Here is a 23,511-nt window from a genome sequence, read left to right as displayed (position 1 = left end):
GTTCTGCTTCTGAGCTGGGAAAGGAATTCTCCATTTTTGGGGGAAAATAGAGTTGGGGAGCAGAAGATACCTTCTGAAGTCACCATAAGAAAACATTGGAATTTCTCATGTCTGAGTGTGCATATACTCAAGCCTGCCATTCACCTTTGTATATTCTGATCATCATCTCAACTCGGCGAAGATGGTACATCATAGTCATTTTCTAGTTGAGGGAAGATGCCCATATAGGTTATGCTAAGTCACTTCAGTCGTGTCCGACTCTGTGCGACCCCATAGATGGCAGCCCACCAGGCTCCCCCGTCCCTGGGATTCTCCAGGCAAGAACACTGGAGTGGGTTGCCATTTCCTCCTCCAATGCATGAAAGTGAAAAGTGAAAGTGAGGTCGCTCAGTCGTGTCCGACTCTTAGCGACCCCATGGACTGCAGCCTACCAGGCTCCTCCACCCATGGGATTTTCCAGGCAAGAGTACTGGAGTGGGGTGCCATTGCCTTCTCCGATATAGGTTATGAAACTTGCCCAAACTCAGAATTTTAGCAAATGATACATATACCAAGTCTTGTCGCTAAGAGGGAACTCCTGAACCTTTCCTCCGCTCAGAAGTTCTTGCCTCAAGGCTCTGCCTTGACTCTGGGTCTCACTTGAACTGAGTTCTTCTGTCCATTCAGTAGCAAATATGTGTTTGGCCTTCAGCCCACGAGTCTGCACAATGTATTATACTTTTGGTTGTTTCCTCTTAGCCTTAATCTCCACAAAAAGATTGCATGTCTGAAGATGGGACAAATAATTCAGGGAGTGAGGGGGCTGACTGGGAGTGTCCAGAAAGCAGCCTGGAATTATGAGTCAAAGGACCTGAGTCCTGGCCTTTGCTTTGTCCCTGACTATCAGCGTGGCTTCAGGCAATGCTCTTGACCGGTTTGGGCCTTTGCTTCTTCATCTGTGACGTGAGAATGCTGGGCAGGAGAACGAAGCATGACAAAATTTTATTGAGTGGCAATCCCATGCAAGGCCTGAGCTAGGCACAGTTTGTATTACAATTGTATTTACAACCTCTTAAATCACTCAGATCCCCTCTATGTCTCTGATTACTTTTAATCTCTAACTGATGAAAGATTAGGCCTAACATTTTGTTCTTGTATCTCGGTTGTAAGAAGCACATACCAATCCCTCCAGTTTATCGCCTGTGATTTCTTAATGTGGATAAAACCCCATATATGCAGTTAAAAAAAACACTTGGCTAAGAAGTTATAGCAGTGTCTAAACTTACCCAGAATGGAAAGCCTTAACTAATAGAAGCAGTGAAAAAACTGATTTTCTTATATTTTGTTTCTGGGTTCCCTACCTCTTTGTTGCCATTGATGACATAGATTTGCCTCTCTTACTTGTGCCCTGGTCCAGTGTGGCTTCAGAGGACTTGGCCATGTTGGTGCGTGGTGGCATGGTGGTGTACGGTGATGATAACAGATACTTTACAGTGGAACCTGGGTTCACATATTAGTCTTGCCATTTACTATGTGCTGGTATCTCAGGACTCAGTTACTTAAGCTATAAAATGTAGCTTGTAAAAACCCTCATTTATTGAGCACATATTATATGCTGAGCACTGTGGTAAGTACTTTTCTATACAATTTAGTCCTCACAATTAGCCCATGAGATTTTTTTTACTGTTTTACCTTTCAGAAAACTAAGATCAAGTGTTAGTCACCTTTTAGTTCAGTTCAGTCGCTCAGTCATGTCTGACTCTTTGTGACCCCATGAACTGCAGTATGCCAGGCTTCCTTGTCCTTCTCTCTCTCCCAGAGTTTACTCAAATTCATGTTCATTGAGTCGGTGATGCCATCCAATCATCTCATCCTCTGTCACCCCCTTCTCATCCTGCCCTCAATCTTTCCCAGCATGAGAGTCTCTTCTGATGATTCAGCTCTTCGAATCACGTGGCCAAACTATTGGAGCTTCAGCTTCAGCATTAGTCCTTTCAATGAATATTCAGGACTGATTTCCTTTAGGACTGACTTGTTTGATCTCCTTCGAATCCCCTTCCTACCCAATCACATTGGGATATAAGTTACTCTCCCAAATCCATGCGGTTGAGCTTCCAAATGTCCCAGAGTCATCTTCCTCCTTCCCACCCTGCAAAGATTTAGAGTTGTAGTGTGGTGGGTGGCATATGAAACAGGTTACCAGACCATTTCTTGGCAGGAGAGCCTGAGATATCATTTAGATAGTTTTACTTCACTCTGTTCAAGTCACATTTTCTTCTGTACCCACTTCCAATGCACGTACAAGCCTAGCTCCGTCTGGGGACTGCCTGTGACAAAGTCATCCTACTTCTTATTTCCCATGTTGAATTAATAACCAGACCCTCTCTTAACCTCAGGCACTGGTCAGGGTTATGCAGGGTGATTGAATGAGTACTGGTCCAGGGATTGTTAGAAAACATCATGTTTTTATTCCTTTAAATGAGATCTGTCCCTCGTCCTGCCTAGGTTTGTCTTCAGCAGTAGATAAAGTTAATAAGACTTTCATCTGACTGTAAATGGCAGACACTGCCAAGATTCAATTGCAGTTGAATTAAAACCAGTGGAATTGAATTTGCTTAATTAATTGAGAATTATGTCTCAGTCCGTGTTCATCCTCAGTTTTCTGCCTCTTGATTGTGCTGCTTTCTAAAGCCAAGTTTGAAATTCCTTTTCCATGACATGTTCTAGCCACATGAGTCAAGAATTTGAAGTAAAAGAGGGGTATGCCTGTCAGTGAAACTAGGGTATTCTCATCTTTCTAGTAAACACTCAGTACTTCTCATTTCTCGGATGGCACGTCAGTTTAATATAGTTCATGAAGTTTTGCGGCTGTTTGATTTCCCTCATGCAGAAAATAAATCTCAGCACCTTTTCCTGAAGCCCGTATTTCTTCTCTGGAAATGTACAGGTAGCGATGAGGGAAACCTTTGTCCTGTTGATTGGAGTTGTGCTACTCACCTTTATACTGGTTACTTCCATTTTTTCAAGGACACAAAAGATGTTATTGAGGGAGGAAGAGTGTCTTGCTCAAGTCATAAATTTCATTTGGGGGCTAAATTTTGGAACTAATGATTAAGATATCTTTTCATCTTAAAGAACTTCCCAGGGAGCACAACCCAGTGTCACAACCTAGAGGGCTTGGGATGGGGTGGGAAGTGGGAGGGAGGTTCATGAGGGAGGAGACATATGTATACTTATGGCTCATTGTTCTGTGACAGAAACCAACACAACATTGTAAAGCAATCATCCTTCAATTAAAAAAACAAACAAACAAACTTCCCAGGACCCCACATTCTCTCTAAGTCAGAGGGACAAGTTTCAAGGAAGTGTTTGTTTTTTACCACTTGGGGTAACTGCTCCAGTTCTCACCTAATCTGTAAACCCTATTAAGAAAATCTAGGTTGTTAACTCACTTTTCTCAGCAAAAAAAAAAAAAAGAACAGAAAAAAAGTCTTTGTGTTTCTAAGAAATCACTTTTCAGGAGCACATGGCTTGTTTTTCTTTTCGGTCACAGAGGGCAAGTAACACAAAACCCCTTTGGTTGTCCATTTAGCAGAAAAAAATTCTTAGTTTCTCTGGATTTTCTGGTTTTTAGAAATCATTGTTTTAAAAGAGAATTATAACATGAAAATATTTTTTTTTTTAATTTTCAAACACTGACTTTCTCTGTAGTGAATGTTTAGATAAATATGGTGGATTGCTTTTTCATAATTGACAAATGCACTGACATGGCTATATACTAATCTTTCTTTATCCCGGTAGTTTTTAAAATTAAAGTCACACATAACTTAAAGACTCACCAGGGCTGTTTAAAGCAGAGGTGCTCGAAATAATTTTTCTCTTGCAAAAAAAAAAAAAGAAAAAAAACCTTACAAGTTTCTAAAATCCTGACAGTTCCATGGTGAATGAAGGATTCAAGTGCTTTGTTCATTTCTCACAAACATCTCTATTGAAGTTGGAGAGATTTTTTTTTTTAACCTGAAACGTTATGACTTTTTTTTTTTCCCTCCAAACTCTAACTTGGATTGCTGAGATGTAGCAAATTGTCAGTGTTAACTATTGGTTTCTTTCTCTGGACCATTTCTCTGCATTTTCTCCGGTGGAGTTGAATCTGGTCTAGTCAGTGCTCTGCACCATGTGGGCATTCAGAGGAAGGAAATGGGAGAAGGGAAAGGAGGTGGCTATTTTCTACTAACTGAAAAGCCAACAGTGGTGGTTTTTTCCCTGCCCCCAAGGAAAAAAAACAAGATTTTCTTCTTGAGACATCCCTTCAATGCCTGTGTTTTCTTTGCGAGGCCGTTTTTTCTTGCTGATGAAATCAGTGTCTGCAGCATTTCCTGTGCTTTCCATCTCTCTCTTTATAGTTATAACATTCACCTGTCATTGAATCAGCTAACAGCTTGCCACATACAGATAGAAAATCGTTCTTGGGGAGTGGGTTGATCTGGCTATTAAAATTCCCCAAGACATCATCATTCTCTGAATAGGGCCGTCTTGGAGTTTTCTGGTACCTGTGTTATTAATATTTAGACCGTGCTCCAAAGGGCCACAGACAGCTCCTTCTGTACAGTTGGAATCCATTAAGTATAGATGCCTCAAGCCCAAGTGACAGCATACAGACACTGATATATCTGCCACCTGAGTGTAGAGTAACCATTTAACCCACTGACACACTGGCTCCTACCTCACAGGCTTGCAATGATGATTTTCTTGGCCATTTCAGATAAATCATTTAGTGCCTGGTACATAATAAATAATTGAAACTATTGGGTTTCTGGTGTCTGGCGCATAATGTTCCTAAACTGTTCAAAAGCAAAATAGAAAACTTAAGCACATTATCTGACCAATTATCTTTAAGTTAGATTTTATCCATACAAGTGACATGCTTTGCCAACATGGGCTTGAAGTATATTTGAAACATTGATTTGTGGAAGTTTGAGATGACTCCCTTGGGAGCCAAAATGGCTGGAGAAAAAGAGGAGGACCAAGACGGGAACAGGGCTGTCTGGCCTTGTGTTTACATCTTACACGGAGCGCTTTCCCCACTGTGCCGAGCAGACAGAGCCGCAGTGCTTGTGCGTATGTGTGTAAGGGGTGGCGACTCGGCAGAGAAGATGCCAGCTGTGGCGTCTCACAGCAGAGGTTTGGAGGCCAAGGACGGGGCTCCAGGGAAGTCCCTCCACCACAGGGTGTGTTATTTTGGTTTTGTTCTGGCCTTGGTTTGCACAAAGAAAGAAGAGAAAAAAGACAGAGACCAGCTGCTGGAGTCTAGAAGGGAGTAGTGGGACTGGGGAGAGTGTGTTAGAATCAGCCAGTGTCGTCGTGTTTCGGGGATGAATCTCTTCCTCGCCCCTCCCTGTTGCTGAGATTGAGAGATGTGAAATCATGGGACGATTCAGAAACGTCTCCTTAGAAAAACACCGTCTTCTCATCGCGTACAGGGCGTTTTGTGAGGACAGAGCTTTCTAATCTCTCAAGCACTGCCAGGAAATGCTTACGCTTCTTATCTAGAGAGTTTATTCCACATTTTAATTATAAAGGATTGAGTAGATGTTGCACAGTTGACATTGGTCCTTGCCCTTGATAAAAGGTCGTAAGAGAGCTAGCCCCAGCCTTGGCCAGTGATTTAGCACCAATGCAATAAATACTTCCCCAGTTCTTGACATATTAATAATATATGCTAATTGAAGTGGGGTAGATAAAAAGATAATACTCCATGTGCAGTGCCTTTAAAAGTTTCTAAAAACTTATTCTCTTATACGAATGGGGAATTGGAAAATCAAAGAGGTCAGGTCGAGGTTATATCAGTGGTAAGTCAGAGTTATGGCTGCAACTATCCTGTTCTTTTTCTCTTCTGTATGAGACATGTTCCCTACTCTCAATCAACTTAACTTTTAATAGAAAAGATAATTTGGTGGACTCCCATAAATGTTTATGAAGTACATTCTGGAGGTACTGTGTTGTAACAGATTGACTGGTAATCTGGATCTCAGTATAGCAGCAGCAATCCTATTTGTACTTTTTATCTGTTTGTAAAGGGTACTTATCACAATTTTAATGAAAAAATAATTTGAGTAGCAATTTATTCTATGTGTACCCTCTGTGGCTACACCATGGCCAGCAGTTGATCTTTCTTGTTGACCTGAGGATTCCCAATTCAAAATGAAGTACGGAACAGGTCCTCAAGAAAATCTTACTGAAATCTGTAAAGAACATAGAGGAGGTGCTGTTTTATTGACATATCAAGGGCCATGGGAGCATAGATGAAGCCTGTTGGGGAAAGGGTTATTGACAAAAGTAGGGAGACTTTGAGAGAAGACCTACTAAGCTAGATGATGAAGGATGGATGGGAGTCAGAGATGAATGGAATGACAGGGGTTGCGGTGCATCGAGGGGAGAGGCATCAACTCTCTCTCATTAGGGCGCTAATCCCATTCACAAGGGCTCGGCCACATGACCCAGTCCCTCTGCAAGTCTCTCAACATTGGGTATTAGGTTTCAACATACAGTTTTCAGGTGACACAAACTTTGAGACCACAGTAGTCTGTGAACAGCAGAGTTGGTGATAAATTCTATTCTCTTTGGTAGGTACAGAGACTCACTGTTGTCCATGAATTTGGCGTTTCTCAATAAGGATGGGAGCAATACAACATTCTTCCTATAATCAGAAGAGAGTACAATGTTTGACATGTTACACATTTTCCAGGGTTTGTGAGAATAAATTGTTGCCCAGTTATATAATCAATACTTTCTTTTAGGAACATTAATCTGGTAATACTAGATATTGACTGAGTTAATAGATTTGTGTGTGTGTGTGTATAGCATGAATCAATTGAATTAATATTTTTGACACCTGCTGTGTTAGGCATCATGGTAGGAACTGGGGACGTAGAGTGGTGAGCTTATTGGTGGATTGGGCTGGGGAGACAGAGGGCTGTAGGGAGGTAAGAAAGCTAGATGGGAAGGTGTGAGGGTGAAATTGCAGGTCTCATCAGCAAGATATATGGAGAGTAAAGGAGACTGAGGACTGAGGTTCTGGTTCATTCAACAGTGACCATGAATCATGACTAGTGTCAGTGACAGAGAGCATTTCTCTCATTGGTCATCGGGAGGATGATGGAAACATGTCTCTGATTTGCAACGGCAATGTTGTGTCTTCTTGTTTGTGGATAGATTAATTGGACCACATATGTCTGTAAATGATGGTATAAATATATTTCTGATTACAATCCACAGAAAAAGCAAAGATGGCAATAAAAGAGCTGTTGCTCGTGTATCAATTGATAGAGCAACTCTCTCTAAGAACACATGGCTCTGGTGTGGGGGCTGGGAGTGAAGAAAGATTTTATTACCAAGAGCATGATCTACTGAGGGAACTGAACCCACACAGAGCGTGTTTCCATCTGGCAGGGGCTGTGCTTTTGAAACAATGTGCCCTGTTCCAGAGGGTTTTTGATAAATACTGAGCAGAGTGGAGTATTAGAGAATTCAGTGTTATTATTTATAGAAAGCACCAGAATCTCATAGTCAAAATCAGGGGATTTGAGGGCTTGGAATTGATTGCAGAAATTGCTGAATCCAGTCATCCCTAATTCTCCCTGTCTTTTAAGTTAAGGAAGCTATTCTTGTGTGTTTACTAAGGTTAGATGGTACAGCCAAGGTTGTACAGCTAATTATTACAGCACCTAGACCAGAACCTAGGTCCTCAGAGGTAATGGATCACTCTTCAGCAGTTTAGTGTCTATCCTTCCAGAATGTTTCTTGTTCTTTAAAAAACATATACTTGTATATAAACTTGTACGTTTTTGTGAGCTGTCTTCAAGTTGTAATTATTCTTCTGCAACTTGAGTTTCTCACCTGGAAGTATTTCTTTAACCTGTATTTTTAAAAAGTCAGTGCCTATTTATTTTCAACTGTTGAGGGTTATTCCACAGTATGGATATGTCAGAGCATGACTAAGCATTTGCTGAATGATATATCTGTATCTATATGAACAGTACTGAAATTTATGTATCAAAAATGTGTACAGCCCACCCCCTACTTTGTGTCAGATGCTGTACTAAAATTAACTGATTTAATCTTTTAAGTGCCTCATGAAGCTGATCTGTTTTACAGATGAGGAAACTAAAATAGATAAGAAATTAAATAATTTGCTTAGCACTGATGGCTTGAAGCCAGGATTTGAATGCAGGCAGTCCAGCTCCAAAGCCTGTGTTCTTAACCATTGTACTGTGCTGCGTTTTACCTTACATTGCTCTGTGTTGACATATAGAACTATTTTTGTGCATGAGTAGCATAGAAAAGGAATTATCAAAGCAACTTTTTTATGAAGAAATGACCAAACATTCAGACACAAGATGGCTTCTGAGTTGTTTTTTTTTTAATTGGAGTATAATTGCTTTACAATGTTGTGTTTCTGCTGTACAAAGAAGTGAATTAGCTAAGCTTATACATGAATCCCCTCCCTTTAGAGCTTCTCTCCCACCCTGTGCTATTTTTTAAAACTTACTATTATTTTAAAAATTTTTTGGCTGCATCATGCAGGATATGGGATCTTAGTTCCCCGATCAGGGATTGAACCTGTGCCACATGCAATGGATTCTTAACCACTGGACCCAAATGCTTTTTATGGCTTACCACTCTTAGTCCCCACAGCACCTAGTCAGACAGAATCTCTTACTTTAAGAAAACTACAATGTGGTAAGGTTTTTATGGCCTCAGATCACTCAGTCACTCTTTTATTTTTTCAACTTTGTTGACCTATAATTAACATAAAACATTGTGTAAGTTTAAGGTGTGTAAGTTTAAGGTATACAACCTGTTGGCCTGATGGGTTTATATTTTACAAAATGTTACCACCATAGCTAACACCTGCATCATGTTGCAGGATCACTGTTTGTTTTTTTGTAGTGAGAACATTTAGGATCTTACTGCCTAGCAACGGTCCATTATATAATATAGTATTGTTAACTGTCATCACCCTGCTGTGCATTACCTCCCCAGAACTTATTCATCTTACAACTGAAAGTTTGTACTCTTTGACCAACATCTCCCCTTTTCCTCCATCCCTTAGTCCTAGTAACCGCTATTTTGGTGTCTGTTTCTATGAATTCAGCCTTTTTAGATTCTACACATAAGTGATGTCATACAGTATTTGTCTGTCTTCTTCTGATTTACTTCACTTAACATAATGTACTCAAGATTCATCCGTCTTGTCCCAAATCAGTATGCCCTCCTTTTTCATAGCAGAATAGTACTCCATTGTGTGTGTGTGTGTGTGTGTGTGTGTGTGTGTGTGTGTGTGTGTACACAGAGACATACACACACTACATCATTTTTATCCATTCATAGGTTGATGGACACTTTGATTGTTTCTCTTTGTTAGCTATTGTGAGTAATGCTGCAGTGAACCTGGGAATAAAGGTAACTCTTAAAGATGGTGATTTTGATTCCTTTGCATATATACCCAGAAGTAGGGCTGCTGGATTGTGTAGTAATTTTAAATTTTTTGAAGAATCCCTGTGCTGTTTTCTGTAATGGCTATCTCAGTTTATATTCTCACCAACTGAGATCACCCATTTAGTGAGTGGCAGATGGTGGCTTGAACCCAGGTTTTGCCAACTCCAGAGCCTCAGTTCTTAATACTGTTTAGTTTCCTTTTGACTGTGGTCATTTGGGCCTCCATATAATGAAATATTTTGGCTAAAGCCTTGATTTGACTTTTAAATAGTCATCTATGCCTTTTTAGCTTAATTTTTTTTCTTTAGCATTTGAAATTAAGCTTATGAAGTAGGAAATGGCAACCCACTCCAGTGCTCTTGCCTGGAAAATTAAATGGACAGGAAAGCCTGGCGGGATACGGTCCATGGGATTGCAAAGAGTCGGACATGACTGAACATGCACACCCCCTTATGAAGTGAAGTAATTTCGTTTGAGATTTCTATTTCCTACAGATTATTTTTGCAGATTATTTTTCCCCTCTATCAAAGTTATAGTGCATGGTTATGACTCATAAGTTTGGATGAGGGTAGGGTTGTTCTAAATGTAAACATAAATCAGGAAATTCACATGGATGTATACTTCACGTCTCTAAAAATGCAGTGGTTTCAGCATTCATTGTAAATTCACTGATGTTCATAAATGCATGGTGTGAATCCACTGAGTTTTAACATAAGCTTTGCTAGAACTGCATAAGCTTCTCCCATCACTCCCCACCTCCTCTCCTATAAGAACATTTTCTGCCCACTCTGAATAAGTTTATAGATATGTTTGGACACTCCTCCAGCAAATGAACTTCTCAGTTCAGTTTAAAAATGGGGAAAATAGGCTTTGGAATCTATTTTCTGAGTGAGAATTTCTTCTTTCATGTGACAGATTTAGTATGTATAAAACATAGGAAGAAAAACATCTTAATTGGAATTAAAGCCATCCTGTTGAATGCTTGATATGATGAAGGGTTTGAAGAAACTGAAGGATATGCTAAAGGCAAATAGTGTGAGAAAAAAAGAAAAGCGATTAAAAACTCCCAGGAAAAACTAAAACTGAACTGAATATGAAATATATTCATACTACTTTATCTGATACGCTTTGAACAATATTATATGATTATAGTAATAAAAACACAGAATCAATCTGTAGGCAAAATAGAAAGCTCATGGTTTAAAAACATTATCACTAATTAATCTTGATGATGTAAACATTATATAAGGTAGATGATAAGAGATGGAAAGACACGGAGAAGTGAAGGAGGAGCACAGTAATATCACAGCAGACAGTTGAGAGCCACTGAATGTGGTGGAGCAGCAATTAAAAGGGGCTACATTTAAAAAATAAACATCCACAGGCAAGGAAATACTAAAATAGTCTTTTTAAGAAAGAAAAACTGCTAATAAATAATAAACAAAAGAGTTAAAGAATGCCTCCTGTCTGAGAGACGTTTAGGGAAGGTGGCTTCTGATGCGGGATGAGGAATTTTTGCTTTTCCTTATGATTTTTAAAACTTTTTTTTTCTGGTGGAAATTTCCAAATCCCTCCAAAATAGATACAGTAAATCCTCTGAACCTATCTGCCAGATTGAACACTCCCATGTTTTACCATTTTTATTTCATTTATCTTTTTTTTTTTGGCTCAGATACTTAAAGAAAAAGTCAGGCTGTTTCACCTGTAAAACAGTTGTATCTCAAAATAAAAATGATATCTTAGATCAGCACAGTATTATTACCACACCTGATACAACTAACGATTTCTATTATTACCTTATTTAATTTTCTGATTTTCTAAAAAAATGTTTTAATAATTACAATGTTCAAATGAGGTTCTAAACAAGGCCCCCTCTTGTATGTGGGCATATATCTCTTCAATCTCTTTCCAGTCTTTTAGACTACTTTCTTTTTGTTTTTTTGTTTTGTTTTGTTTTGTTTTTTTTACTATGCAGTTGACTTAATGAACAATATTCAATATTAAATATATGTGTCTGAAGCACTTCTAGTACTTTGGCTGCCTGATGCAAAGAGCCAAGTCATTGGAAAAGACCCTGATGATGGGAAAGATTGAAGGCAAAGGAGAAGGGGATGGCAGAGGAGGATATGGTTAGGTAGCGTCACTAACTCAATGGACATGAAATTGAGCAAACTCAGAGAAATGGTGGAGGACAGGGGAGCCTGGTGTTCTGCAGTCCATGAGTCTGCAAAGAGTTGGACATACCTTAGCAACAGAACAGCAGCAACATGAAATTGATTCAATGAACAATATTTGACATTAAAAATATGTGCTTGCATTAATTTGATTGAAAACTTTAAAGCTTTATATATTTAAAAGCCTTAATATGTTCTCCTTAACTTTGAGTATATTTTAGTAAAAATTCCTTTGTAATGAATGCTTAATCTCTAATGCAGGAGCGTTTATTTATCAACTATTTTGGCAGGATTCTTTGCTTACAAAAGTGAATAAAAATAATTTTTTTCCTCAAGGATTTTCAGATTAGTCATCGATGGCAGTACATGGACATCCCTGCTCAGGCATTTTGCCATATGGAATTGTAATTATTTTTTTAAGCTAATAGCTAATGGACACTTTACTAGGTGCCAGCCACTAAGTGCTTTAAATATATTATTTTATTTAATCTTTACTATACTCTTTGGGAGAACCCCCAGTGTACAGACAATGGACTTGAGACCCAAGGGGACTGAGTAGCTTTGTATGGGGTCATCTAGGTTAGTTTGTGACTCAGCCTGTATGTGAACAAAGTCTTCCTGATGCTGGGCCCTGAGGTCTTCATCACTACACCATACAGGGCCTCTTAGTTTTGATGTCCTAGTCACCTCTTCTAACAGACAGCATCATATATTGGTTCAAGTATGGGTTTTGGAGCTAGTCTGCTTGGTTTCCATCTTGGCTCTGGTACTTAATAGTTTTGTGACCTTGAGTGAGTTACATAATCTGTGTCTCAGTTTCTCCATCTGTGAAATGGGGATAATAATCCTGCTCCATAGGCCATTATGAGATTTAATGACTTCTTATTTGTAAAAACCAGGAACAGCATGTGTCGCATACATAAGCAAAAAATTAACTGCAGCTGGAAGCACTGGGCTTTACTTAGCGTGTGAATGGAGAGGTGAGTGGTGGAGGACAAATAAGAAAACGGAGAAGCAAGTAGTGGGCAGTGTCTTCTTACAGTTATCTCATCAAGGAAGGACTCTCTTAATATAATGAGCTTCTCTGTTAGATTCATAATATTTTGTTGGTAGCTTTCTTGATGCTTAATGTTCATGTCAGTTTTTCTAACCATTCCTTTTCGTTTTGTTTTTGTCTTCTTTTTTCAAATCATTTGAATTATCAGGAAGCATAAAAGGCAACTATTATGTTAAGCTTTTGGTGGAAGAAGAGAGAATGGGGTTTAGATTTTCTTGTCAAAAATAAAGAAAAAAATCTTAGTCACATTACAGAGTTGAAATCGCAAAGGTTCTGGAGGCACAGATAAGCTATAGTGTCTGGAGAGCAGATGCAGCTGTTTAGCCTCTGTCACGTAATCTATCCCCAAAGTCTCATGAAGGGAAGTAGAGGCGACAGTGAATTATAATGTGACTAAGCAGTTAAGGATGGCTCCAGAGCTCCTCACTTGGTTTGACTGATTTTTTTAACCTGTTGAACTTGGCTAAAACGTAGTTGTTTATAATCTGGAAGACTAGAGCGATATGGAGACCAATGAATTGTTTCGAAGATGGCACTTGCTGTGTTGCAGATGCAGGCTGATAGGACTTTAGGTCATCTGTGGATTCTGCTGGAGATGTACACAGAATGAGGTGGAGAGTCTTGTGTTTAATGCCTCCTGATCCATTTCCGGGAGAAGGCAATGGCACCCCACTCCAGTACGCTTGCCTGGAAAATCCCATGGATGAAGGAGCCTGGTAGGCTGCAGTCCATGGGGTTGCTAAGAGTCGGGCACGACTGAACGACTTCACTTTCACTTTTCACTTTCATGCATTGGAGAAGGAAATGGCAACCCACTCCAGTGTTCTTGCCTGGAGAATCCCAGGGATGGGGAAGCCTGGTGGGCTGCCGTCTACGGGATCGCACAGAGTCGGACACGACTGAAGCGACTTAGCAGTAGTAGCAGATCCATTTCCAGCAGCTGACCTGGTTGGTTGTGATGTCCTGATTACTGTTGTGTAATAGGTGTTGCTGCTGCTAACTCGCTTCAGTCATGTCCGACTCTGTGCGACCCCATAGACAGCAGCCCACCAGGCTCCTCTGTCCCTGGGATTCTCCAGGCAATAATACTGGAGTGGGTTGCCATTTCCTTCTCCAATGCATACATGCATGCTAACCCTAACCCTAACCCTAATCCCTGGGTCAGAAAGATCCCCTGAAGAAGGAAAGGCAGCCCACTCCAGTATTCTTGCCTGGAAAATTCCTTGGACAGAGGAGCCTGGCAGCCTACAGTCCATGGGGTCGCAAAGAGTTGGACATGACTGAGTGACTGAGCACATGCACTTGCCTAAGGGTTTCTTTTATTCATGGCACTGGTTTGTAATATTTATGGTTCAGCCTAAATGACTTAAAGGTTTATTAATTTTTTTGACTGTAACTTTAAAAGACATGAGTAATAGACTTGCCAATAACTATTTTAAAATACAAACAGATAATTGTTTGTTTTTCTATAAAGGTCACATTCAGGATTCAGAGCTTGTGACTCTGAGGATGGCTATTTTTCTTAGAACAATTATTTAGCAAGTTGAAATGGATAGCTCCTAGGTCACTGACATTTATTCAACTTTGATTTTAATGCTTATTTAATTTCTGATTGTATAAAACATTGGAATTTAAGTACATCTTTTCAAGATGTCTTGATGTTCTATATTTCTTTAATTGGGTTTTTATAAGAAAAACTATTAGATGGAAATACTAAGTTTCAACAAGTAGCTTTGCCTTTTGAGTTATGATAATCCCCAATTGTATTAAAAGCTTGTTTTGTGGTAATTGTGAAGTGAAAGTGGCTCAGTTGTGTCTGACTTTTTGCGACCCCATGGACTATACAGTGCATGGAATTCTCTAGGCCAAAATACTGGAGTGGGTAGCCTTTCCCTTCTCCAGGGGATCTTCCCAACCCAGGGATTGAACCCAGTTCTCCCGCATTGCAGGCGGATTCTTTACCAGCTGAGCAACAAGGGAAGCCCAAGAATACGGGAGTGGGTAACTTATCCCTTCTCCAGCAGATCTTCCCTACCCAGGAATCAAACCGGGGTCTCCTGCATTGCAGGCAAATTCTTGACCAACTGAGCTATCGGAAGCCCTGTGATAACCATATATATTTTTTTTTTTTTTTAACTTGGTGTGTGAAAAAAAATACTGAGTAGGTAAAGCAGTTAGACTAATTATTTAAGCTGAGATTACTTAGGATATGTGACATGTGTATATTACCCTGAGCAAATTGTTTATAGGAGGATCATTTAAATATACATTTCCAATATCTTAGCTTTTAGGTTTGCCAACTCTATAGATGTTGAGACTTTCCAGAATCTTATCATTGTACCAGCTAGTGGTTCTCCCTTGAATAAACTGCAGGACTTTGCACCTTACTGAAAATAACTCACCTTTGAAGGCAATACTCAATTATTCTTTCAGAAAAACATTAAGTGCCTGTGTGCTGTATTTATCACTGGGAATGTAATATTGAATGAGACAAGTCTCTGCCCTCATAGAACTTAAATTCTAGTGGGATGAGATTAACACCAGCAAGTAAACAATAAATAATAAGCCAGGTACACAGGAGAGTGCTAAATGCCATGAAGAGTATAAAATAAGATGGTAGAATGCACTGTGGCCGGGATGGAGTGGTGTGGCCAGCCCTGAATAGAGTGGTGAGGGAATCTTCTAGAGAAGGTAATGTTTGGGTTGATATCAAAAGTCTAAGAGGGACCAGCCACGTGAGCTGATGAGAGATGGTGTGCCTATACCAAGAACACTGAGGGTGAAAGCATGAGTTAGGTGCTAAGAATGTTGGAGAAATAGTTAGAAAGCTAGTTGTCAGGGAGCCCATCACCATGCCCTAACCGATTCCCACTAATGGGAGTGTGCAGGAGCCTTCTTGTTGCTGTGTTTAGTTGCTCAGTTGTGTCCAACTCTTTTGAGACCCCGTGGACTGCAGCCCACCAGGCTCCTCTGTCCATGGGATTTCCCAGGCAAGACTACTAGAGTGGGTTGCCATTTCCTTCTCCAGGGAATCTTCCCAAGCCAAGAATCAAACCCATTCTCCTTTATTGGTAGGCAGATTCTTTACCACTGAGCCACCAGGGGATCCCGTACAAGACCCTGCAAGAAGCAATTTGGTCCTTATCCAGATGTTGAGAAGTATTGGGTTGGCCAAAAAGTTAGTTTAGGTTTTTCGTAAGATGGTATGGAAAAACCTGAATGAACTTTTTGGCCAGCCCAATATTATGTACTTGGAGTTTTGCTAAGCCTTGCAAAAGTTCAGGTGACTCAAGTTTGATTTCCTACCTAATTGTAGGAGCTTTTACCCCCATCCCCCAAGGCGTGTGGATTTCCAGCACCCCGTTTCCTGTTTGGCTCACTGTTTCTTTGGTGAGGGGAGGAAACTGCACCAAATTTGTTCATCCATCGTGTTTTGGGTAACTGTGAACCGACAGACCAACATACTTGCTTTCAGAATTTGGTGGGTTCGTGGTTGGTTGGTTGGTTGTTAACAAATTAGAGTTTTTAAAGAGAGTATGTTAGTTTGCAAGCGTTGTTGTAACAAAGCACCACAAAACAAAACATATTGCTTAAACAATAGAAATCTATTGTCTCGCTTAAATTAAGGTGTTGGCAGCTTTCTGAAAGCTGGGGAGGAAGAAATCTGTTCCCATTGTCTTTTTCTCCTGGCTTCTGGTGGTTTGCTCTTTGGTATTCCTTGGCTTCTGTTGTATCACCCTGATCCGTTCCTTCATCACATGGCATTCTCCCTCTGTCTGGGTGTCTGCATCCCCAAATATCCCTTTTTTATGAAACGCCAATCATACTGAATTAGGGCCTACCCTGCTCCAGTCTGACCTCATCTCTGCAGTAATCCAGTTTCCAAAAAAGGTCACATTCAGAGGTGCTGGGGGTTAGACCTTCAACGTAGGAATCTGGGGCGGGGGACACAATTCAGTCTTCAACAGGGTTGTGTATAGTTTGACTGAATTCATTGTTTCTCACAAATGGAAAAATGAAAAATGTCTGCAGATTTTCTGAAGCTGTTTAACCCGTTTTTCAGTTCAGGCACCGGGAAGCCATGGCTCCTTTTTGATTAATAACAGCTTAGTGTTTATTGAGCACTCACCAGGGTCCTTTGTGCTAAGATCTTGATGCGTGTTGCCTTGTTGAACCCTTGTACGCACTGTCTGGAGATTATTCTACAATCAACCTCACTTTCCCTGGAGGGAACTGAGGCTTAGTTGTGTAAGGAATCTTGGGCTCTGTCGCCACAGCAGCTCTTGTTTCAACACCATTTTTCATACTCATCTTTTAAAAAAAAAATTTATTTATTTTTGGCTGCACGGGATCTCCCTGGCTGTGCTGGGTCTTCATTGCTGCACATGGGCTTCCTCTAGTCATAATGAGTGGGAGCTACTCTCTAGTTGCGGTACTTGGACTCCTCACCGTGGTGGCTTTTCTTGTGGAGCCTGGGCTCTAGGCATGCGGGCTGAGTTGCAGCACGTGAACTTAGTTTTCTTGAGGCATGTGGGATCTTCCTGGACCAGGGATCGAACCCATGACCCCTGCATCGTCAGGCAGATTCTTAACCCCTGGACCACCAGGGAAGTCCTTTTATACACAACCTTAAACTGCTAGCCTTGGTGGAGTACTGGGAGCCACCAAGAGCGCTAACAACACCTCCAGGTAAAAGGAGTTTCTTGTCTTCCCCATTCTATTCTAGGTAAAAGGCGTTTCTTGTCTTCCTCATTCTATTCCGCGGTGCCGGGGACCAGCCCCAGCTGATCCAGGGTATTCGAAGGAGAGACGGCGTAGGCGAAGATCAGGAAACAATTGCTTAATTAAATGTTAATTAAGGATATAAAGAGTAATAGAATGAGGATAGCTCAGTAAAATTCAGTGAAGAAAAGAGGCTGAAATAAGGATAGCTCAGTGAGGAAATTCAGTGTAGAAAAGAGGCTGAATAATTCAGCCAGAAGGTAAGAGAGAGAATGACATGGTGAGACCAAGTTTCGGTGAACAAGGCCCGCACTTTATTTTCCAAAGTAGTTTTTATACCTTAAGTTATGCATAGAGGATAATGGGGGAAGGGGTAGAGTCAGGCAGCAAGCCAGGCCTTCTTCCTGCAAACTTATCATATGCAAAAGCTTAGGTGATTTGCATCATCTTCTGGCCCGGAGGCCTGTTAACATTTTAAGACCCTTTCTTCAGAAAACTTATTTTTCTCTAAAGGTGATTGGTCAGGAGCCACCCTCCAAAAGCATTAGATAAAGTTGCATTCCTACAGAGCAAAGGTGTGGTGGGCTATAACAAGAAAAAGAATTAACTCAAGGGTCCCAGGTTACAAACATTAAAGCTACTACTTACACCAGTTATATTAATCAATACACTGCCAGGGACATAGCAGGTAAGGGATATGGAAACTTAGCAGCAAACATTGGCCCAACAAGTGAAAATCCCTTCACCAATACAATTTCTAATCAATCTTTTAACTACTCAAAAGAATCTGTGTTTAGACAGTTTAGAACATCTCCTGCCTCTCACAGTTGGGAGGCTCTGAACAATCACATGTGGCCGGAAAAACCTATTCAGGTAGGCTAGAGGATTTCCAAAGGAGTTTGTAGGTTAAACACTGTCACACCCAGGAATTATTAACTGGAGCTGTAAGCTAACTCTTTTTTCAGAGAGGTAGTGGGGGACAGCCCCCCGTAAAGTCAGAGGTGTAGGTGAAAGCACAAAGCAGAAAGTAGGCAGACTCTGGTTTTGGGGGTATATGCTCGAGAATTTCCAGGGGGACTCCTGAAGCTCGATCCCGCCTTTGGGTATGCGGAGCCTCCTTCCTCATGACCTTTGTCATGGGCGGAGTTCCTCACGCTGGCTACCGGCAGTGATAGAATTCCAGTTGAGCTATTCCAGATCCTGAAAGATGATGCTGTGGAAAGTGCTGCACTCAATATGCAATATGCCGGCTCCCGGCACCGTAGCTGTTCCATGCCTCCCTTGGTCTTTATACTTGAAAGATCTTCTGTCATTGTGCCTCAGGGCTGTGAAGATTAATTAGTTAATATTTGTGAAGCACTTTGGAGATGAAAAGCCCATGAACGCTAAGTAGAATTAAATTTGGTCTCCTGGTGCCAAGAAATAAACAGTTCTTTCTTGCCTGCTTAGGGTCAAGAGGTCATCTTAAGATGCAGGAGAGCCTGTCCAAACATTGAACAGCCTGTATTGATTACCACTCCCCACCCAGAGGAGAAGGTCTGAATGGTACCCTGATTCCCTTTGAACCCAGATTGGATTCTTCAGGCTATTGAACAGTTGCCTCTCTGGAAAATAAAAAAGGTGATTGATATTGAAACAGGTTTTAAGTTTTACCAATTTAAGGGAGTTAAATTGAGTGCAACCCCAGAAATTCAGAGATGAATGTCCAAGTAGTGTGAAGAGTGATTAAGTATATTAAGGCTGGAAGTGACACAGTTCAGAACATGAGGTTGCCGTTGTTTCTTTCTCCTTTTTGTTTGTTAAAACTTTGGCCCAAGGTGTGTGCCAGAAAGTTCCAAAGTCTCACTCTTAATGATTTGAGTGGCTCAGTGTTGGCCCTGACTTGCCCGTTGTCCTTCCTGGTAGCCAAAATCCTATACAACAAGCTGTAACATATCCTCAAATGAACTTTGGCAAAGAGTGTTTGGCGATGGAGGAGAAGATAAATTCACAGAACAAATAACTATAAAAAGGCATGACTTGTAAGAATTTATAAGCCACAGTTCAGTTCAGTTCAGTCACTCAGTCGTGTCTGACTCTTTGTGACCCCATGAATTGCAGCACCCCAGGCCTCCCTGTCCATCACCAACTCCCGAAGTTTACCCAAACTCATGTCCATTGAGTCAGTGATGCCATCCAGCCATCTTGTCCTCTGTCATCCCCTTCTCCTCCTGCCCCCAATCCCTCCCAGCATCAGGGTCTTTTCCAATGAGTCAACTCTTCACATGAGGTAGCCGAAGTATTGGAGTTTCAGCTTCAGCATCAGTCCTTCCAATGAACACTCAGGACTAATCTCCTTTAGGATGGACTGGTTGGATCTCCTTGCAGTCCAAGATTCTCAAGAGTCTTCTCCAACACCACAGTTCAAAAGCATAGGGGCTTTAGTATTTTCCTTTAGTCAGATATATTGGCATTTTTCTCTATTGTTAATTTCATTTGTAGTGTCCTTTTAACTCTCCACCTTCTTGGAGATGATTCTGCATGACATTTTTTATATGTCCACAGGCAGGAGATATTGAGCCAGCTCTATTCAAGTAACTGTGAAAGAAATGACATTAGGAGCCAAATTGGAAACTGAATCTTGGACTTCTAATGACTATTCTTTCCTTCTCCTGTTGGATAGATCTTCTGAGCACTGCCCTCAACTTAGGTATTTAACAATTGCTTTTCCAAAGGACAGTGTACTGAATGAACCCTGACTATTTATCAGCAATCTTTTTATTTTTTGCAAAGGATCTGTTTTCCCAGAATATATTGACCTTTATTCCAGTATTCTCTATAAGCCAGCCTCTCTCTGTTGAATTCAGCTCCTAGAACCTCAGCTTTGAATGAATAAATAGGTAAGGTGAGGAATCAGTGACTCAGTTCCACCAAGAATGAGACTGGATAAGGTCAGAGTTGGGAGTGGAGAGAAATAGCCAGTGGTATTTGGGTCAAGAGACGGATAGATACACAAGCACATACTGACTGCACAGGTAGAGCTAGTTCCCAGGTTCTTAACCTCCTGAACCCAATAAGAATGGCTCATGTTCACTCCCCCCTGCATTTTTCCACCTGTCTAACCCGTGTGACTCTGGACAGTTACCAACCTGCCCTGGTTTTGGCCACTACTAGATATTCTCCGTGGGCTTCCCTCGTGGCTCAGTAGTAATGCCTTTGAATTGTGGTGCTGGAGAAGACTCGTGAGAGTCCCTTGGACTGCAAGAAGATCCAGCCAGTCCATCCTAAAGGAAATCAGTCCTGAATATTCATTGGAAGGACTGTTGCTGAAGCTGAAGTTCCAATACTTTGGCAGCTTGATGCTGAGTCATTGGAAGACCTTGGTGCTGGGAAAGATTGAGGGCAATCAGGAGGGCAAGAGGAAAAGGGAGTGTCAGAAGATGAGATGGTTAGATAGCATCACTGACTCAATGAACAAGAATTTGTGCAGACCCTGGGAAATAGTGGAGGGCATGGAGACCTGGAATGCTGCAATCCGTGGGGTCACAAAGTGTTGGATGTGACTGAGCAATTGGACAATAGCAATAACATACTCTCCTGGCACCCACAGCAGGTTGAGACATTTTTCTCTTAATTTCTCCTCAGGAGACTTGCATGCTTATTAAATTGCGTTCTTATCCTGTCTTCCCTCTGTTCCCAGTTCAGCTCTTATTCTCCTAGATGTATATTTTGGGAGGTAATTCAGGATAGGTGCAGATTACCTGAGTTTGAATCCTGGTTCTGCCACCTAGAACATGTATGTAGACTTTGGGGAAGCTATTTAGCCTCTCTGTCTCAGTTTCCTCATCTGTAAAATGGGGGTATTAATAATACCTATTTGATTACAGGATTAGATGAGATAATGTGTTCAGCTCTTAGGTATGGCCTGTAATGTATTCAGTTAGTGTTAACTGAAGAGAAGGTCTATTGTTCTGTTTATTTCCTTCAATTCTTACCTGGGTAACATTGGACAGTCACTATCTATTTTGCTTTGTGGTGGTTTAGTCATTAAGTCGTGTGCGACTCTTTGTGACCCCACGAACTATAGCCTGCCAGGCTCCTCTGTCTATGGAATTCTCCAGGCAAGAATACTGAAGTGGGTTTCCATTTCCTTCTCCAGGGGATCTTCCCCATCCAGGGATCAAACGTGGGTCTCCTGCATTGCAGGTGGATTCTTTACCAACGGAGCTTTAGTTCTTCCTTTTTCATTTGGTCCTGTACCACCGGTGATAAGAAGAAAAGTCCTAATTGCTGATAGATCAGTTCCTTGTTGAAACTTGTAATACTCCATGTTGAAAGCGAAAAGACAAAGCACAATAAGATAAATTCTCTTTTCTTGTAGCTTAGTGTATCAGGAAAAGAGATATGCCAAGAAAGGATTACAGTGTAGTGTAGAAAGTGCTGGACCCCAAGAACAAACCAAGCTTAGAGGCAGAATAAAGGAAGACGATGTTGAACTATATGGAGTAGATTTGGGAGCAAGGGTTGATCATGGAGGGCTTCACTGAGGATGTGACACTTGAGCTAGTTCTTTATAAAAATATGTATTTATGTCTGGCTGCACTGGGTCTTCTTTGCTGCATGAGTTTTTCTCTGCAGCGCGTGGGCTTTTCACTGCAGTGGCTTCTCATGTGAAGCATGGGCACTCAGGCTTCAGTGGTTGTGGCATCTGGGTTCAGTAGTTGCAGCTCCCAGCTTCTAGAGTTGTGGCGCATGGGTGTAGTTGCTTCGAGGCATGTGGAATCTTCCCAGATCAGAGATCAAGTCCATGTCCCCTGAATTGGCAGGCAGACTTCTCACCACTGAGTCACCAGGGAAGCCCTTGAGCTAGTTCTTAAAGGATGAAGAGGCATTTTCTAGTCATACAACGTAGGAAGAATTCCAGGAAGAAGGAACCTCACAAGTAAGACAGTGGACATACATATAGCATTGGGAAGACTATTTAAGAGCGACAGTGATGTGTGTGGCTGGAGGGAAGGTTGTGGGGTCATGCTCCAGGGAAGGTGAGGTTGGGCGATCAGACACCCAAATCATGGAGAGTGTTGTGGGCAGGGAAGCAGCTTGGCCGTTACCTTTAGTCAGGGTTGCAGTTAAAGGGCTTTGGCAGAGGAGTGAGTCTGCATTTATATTTGCATTTTAGGTGGGCAGCCATACTAGCATTATGCATAAGATGTGTGGGGGAGGAGTGATTTAGAAAGCCAACAACCGTAACCATGCTGGACAGTATGGATGAGAGATGGTGAGGGACCTGGGCTGGTCCTCTACTGTGGAGAGGAGAGAAATCAAAGCAATACTTTGACACAGGACTCAGTATCTGATGGGTACAAGTGCTGATGGAGAGGGAGCCTCTGGAAACATTTCCTGAGTTTCTGCCCTAGGAGCTTGATGGAGTGGTATGCAGTTCACACCAGAGGGAGCATGGGAGGAGAGGATGAGGCTGTGTTGACTCCGTTTAGGGTTGTGTTCTGTAGCCAATAGGCAGGGAACGGGAGCTTGGGTGTGAGATGGGGCTGAATTCAGGCACATGTTCAGAAGTCAGTAGCAGATGATACTTAAAAATTTGGGGGATAGATGAGATGGCATTTATAAAAGAAGGACAGAAGAATAAAACCTGGAAATTCAAGAAATAGCAACATCTGGGGGAAGTAAAGAGAGGTAGGGGGAACCCAGGGGCAGATGCAATGGGGGAAAATGCAGAGCATCTGGAAGAGGATGAGATCCTGGATGCCAGGAGGGATCAGAAGTTCAGTAATGAAGGTTCAACATCATCATCACTCCCACACACCAAATACGTTGAAGTGAGAGCTTCCCATTGGATCTAGCAGATGTGTGGTCACTGGGAGTCTGTGGCAAAGCGATAGCGGGGCATGGAGTGGGAAGAGCAGGACATTAAAAAGTCCATTCTTTTTACAAAATTGGGCCATGAATGTGCTGGTCCTTACTCTAGAGTTTTATGTGAAAAGTTTTGGGTGCAAGTGATGTTTTAGAGAAACACAGAAGACAAAAAACCATCATAAGCTTTGTGAACAGAGACACAGTGAAAACTAGCCATCCTCACTCCTG

General features: G+C 41.4%; 1 protein-coding gene and 1 non-coding gene across 2 annotated transcripts in view; both read left to right on the top strand.

Annotated features, from left to right (window-relative positions):
- ITPR1 (inositol 1,4,5-trisphosphate receptor type 1) overlaps window positions 1-23,511 on the top strand; it is a 353,911-nt gene that overhangs the window by 54,170 nt on the left and 276,230 nt on the right. The window lies entirely within an intron of this gene.
- On the top strand, window positions 15,872-15,949 carry MIR2285AM (microRNA mir-2285am). Its single transcript, NR_162228.1, has one exon. It is a non-coding gene; the product is annotated as a microRNA mir-2285am (primary transcript).

Source organism: Bos taurus, chromosome 22, assembly GCF_002263795.3.
Source record: "Bos taurus isolate L1 Dominette 01449 registration number 42190680 breed Hereford chromosome 22, ARS-UCD2.0, whole genome shotgun sequence".
NCBI classification, from domain to species: Eukaryota; Metazoa; Chordata; class Mammalia; order Artiodactyla; family Bovidae; genus Bos; species Bos taurus.
Note: the sequence above shows the minus strand (reverse complement) of the source record. Positions and strands in the feature narration are given on the sequence as shown.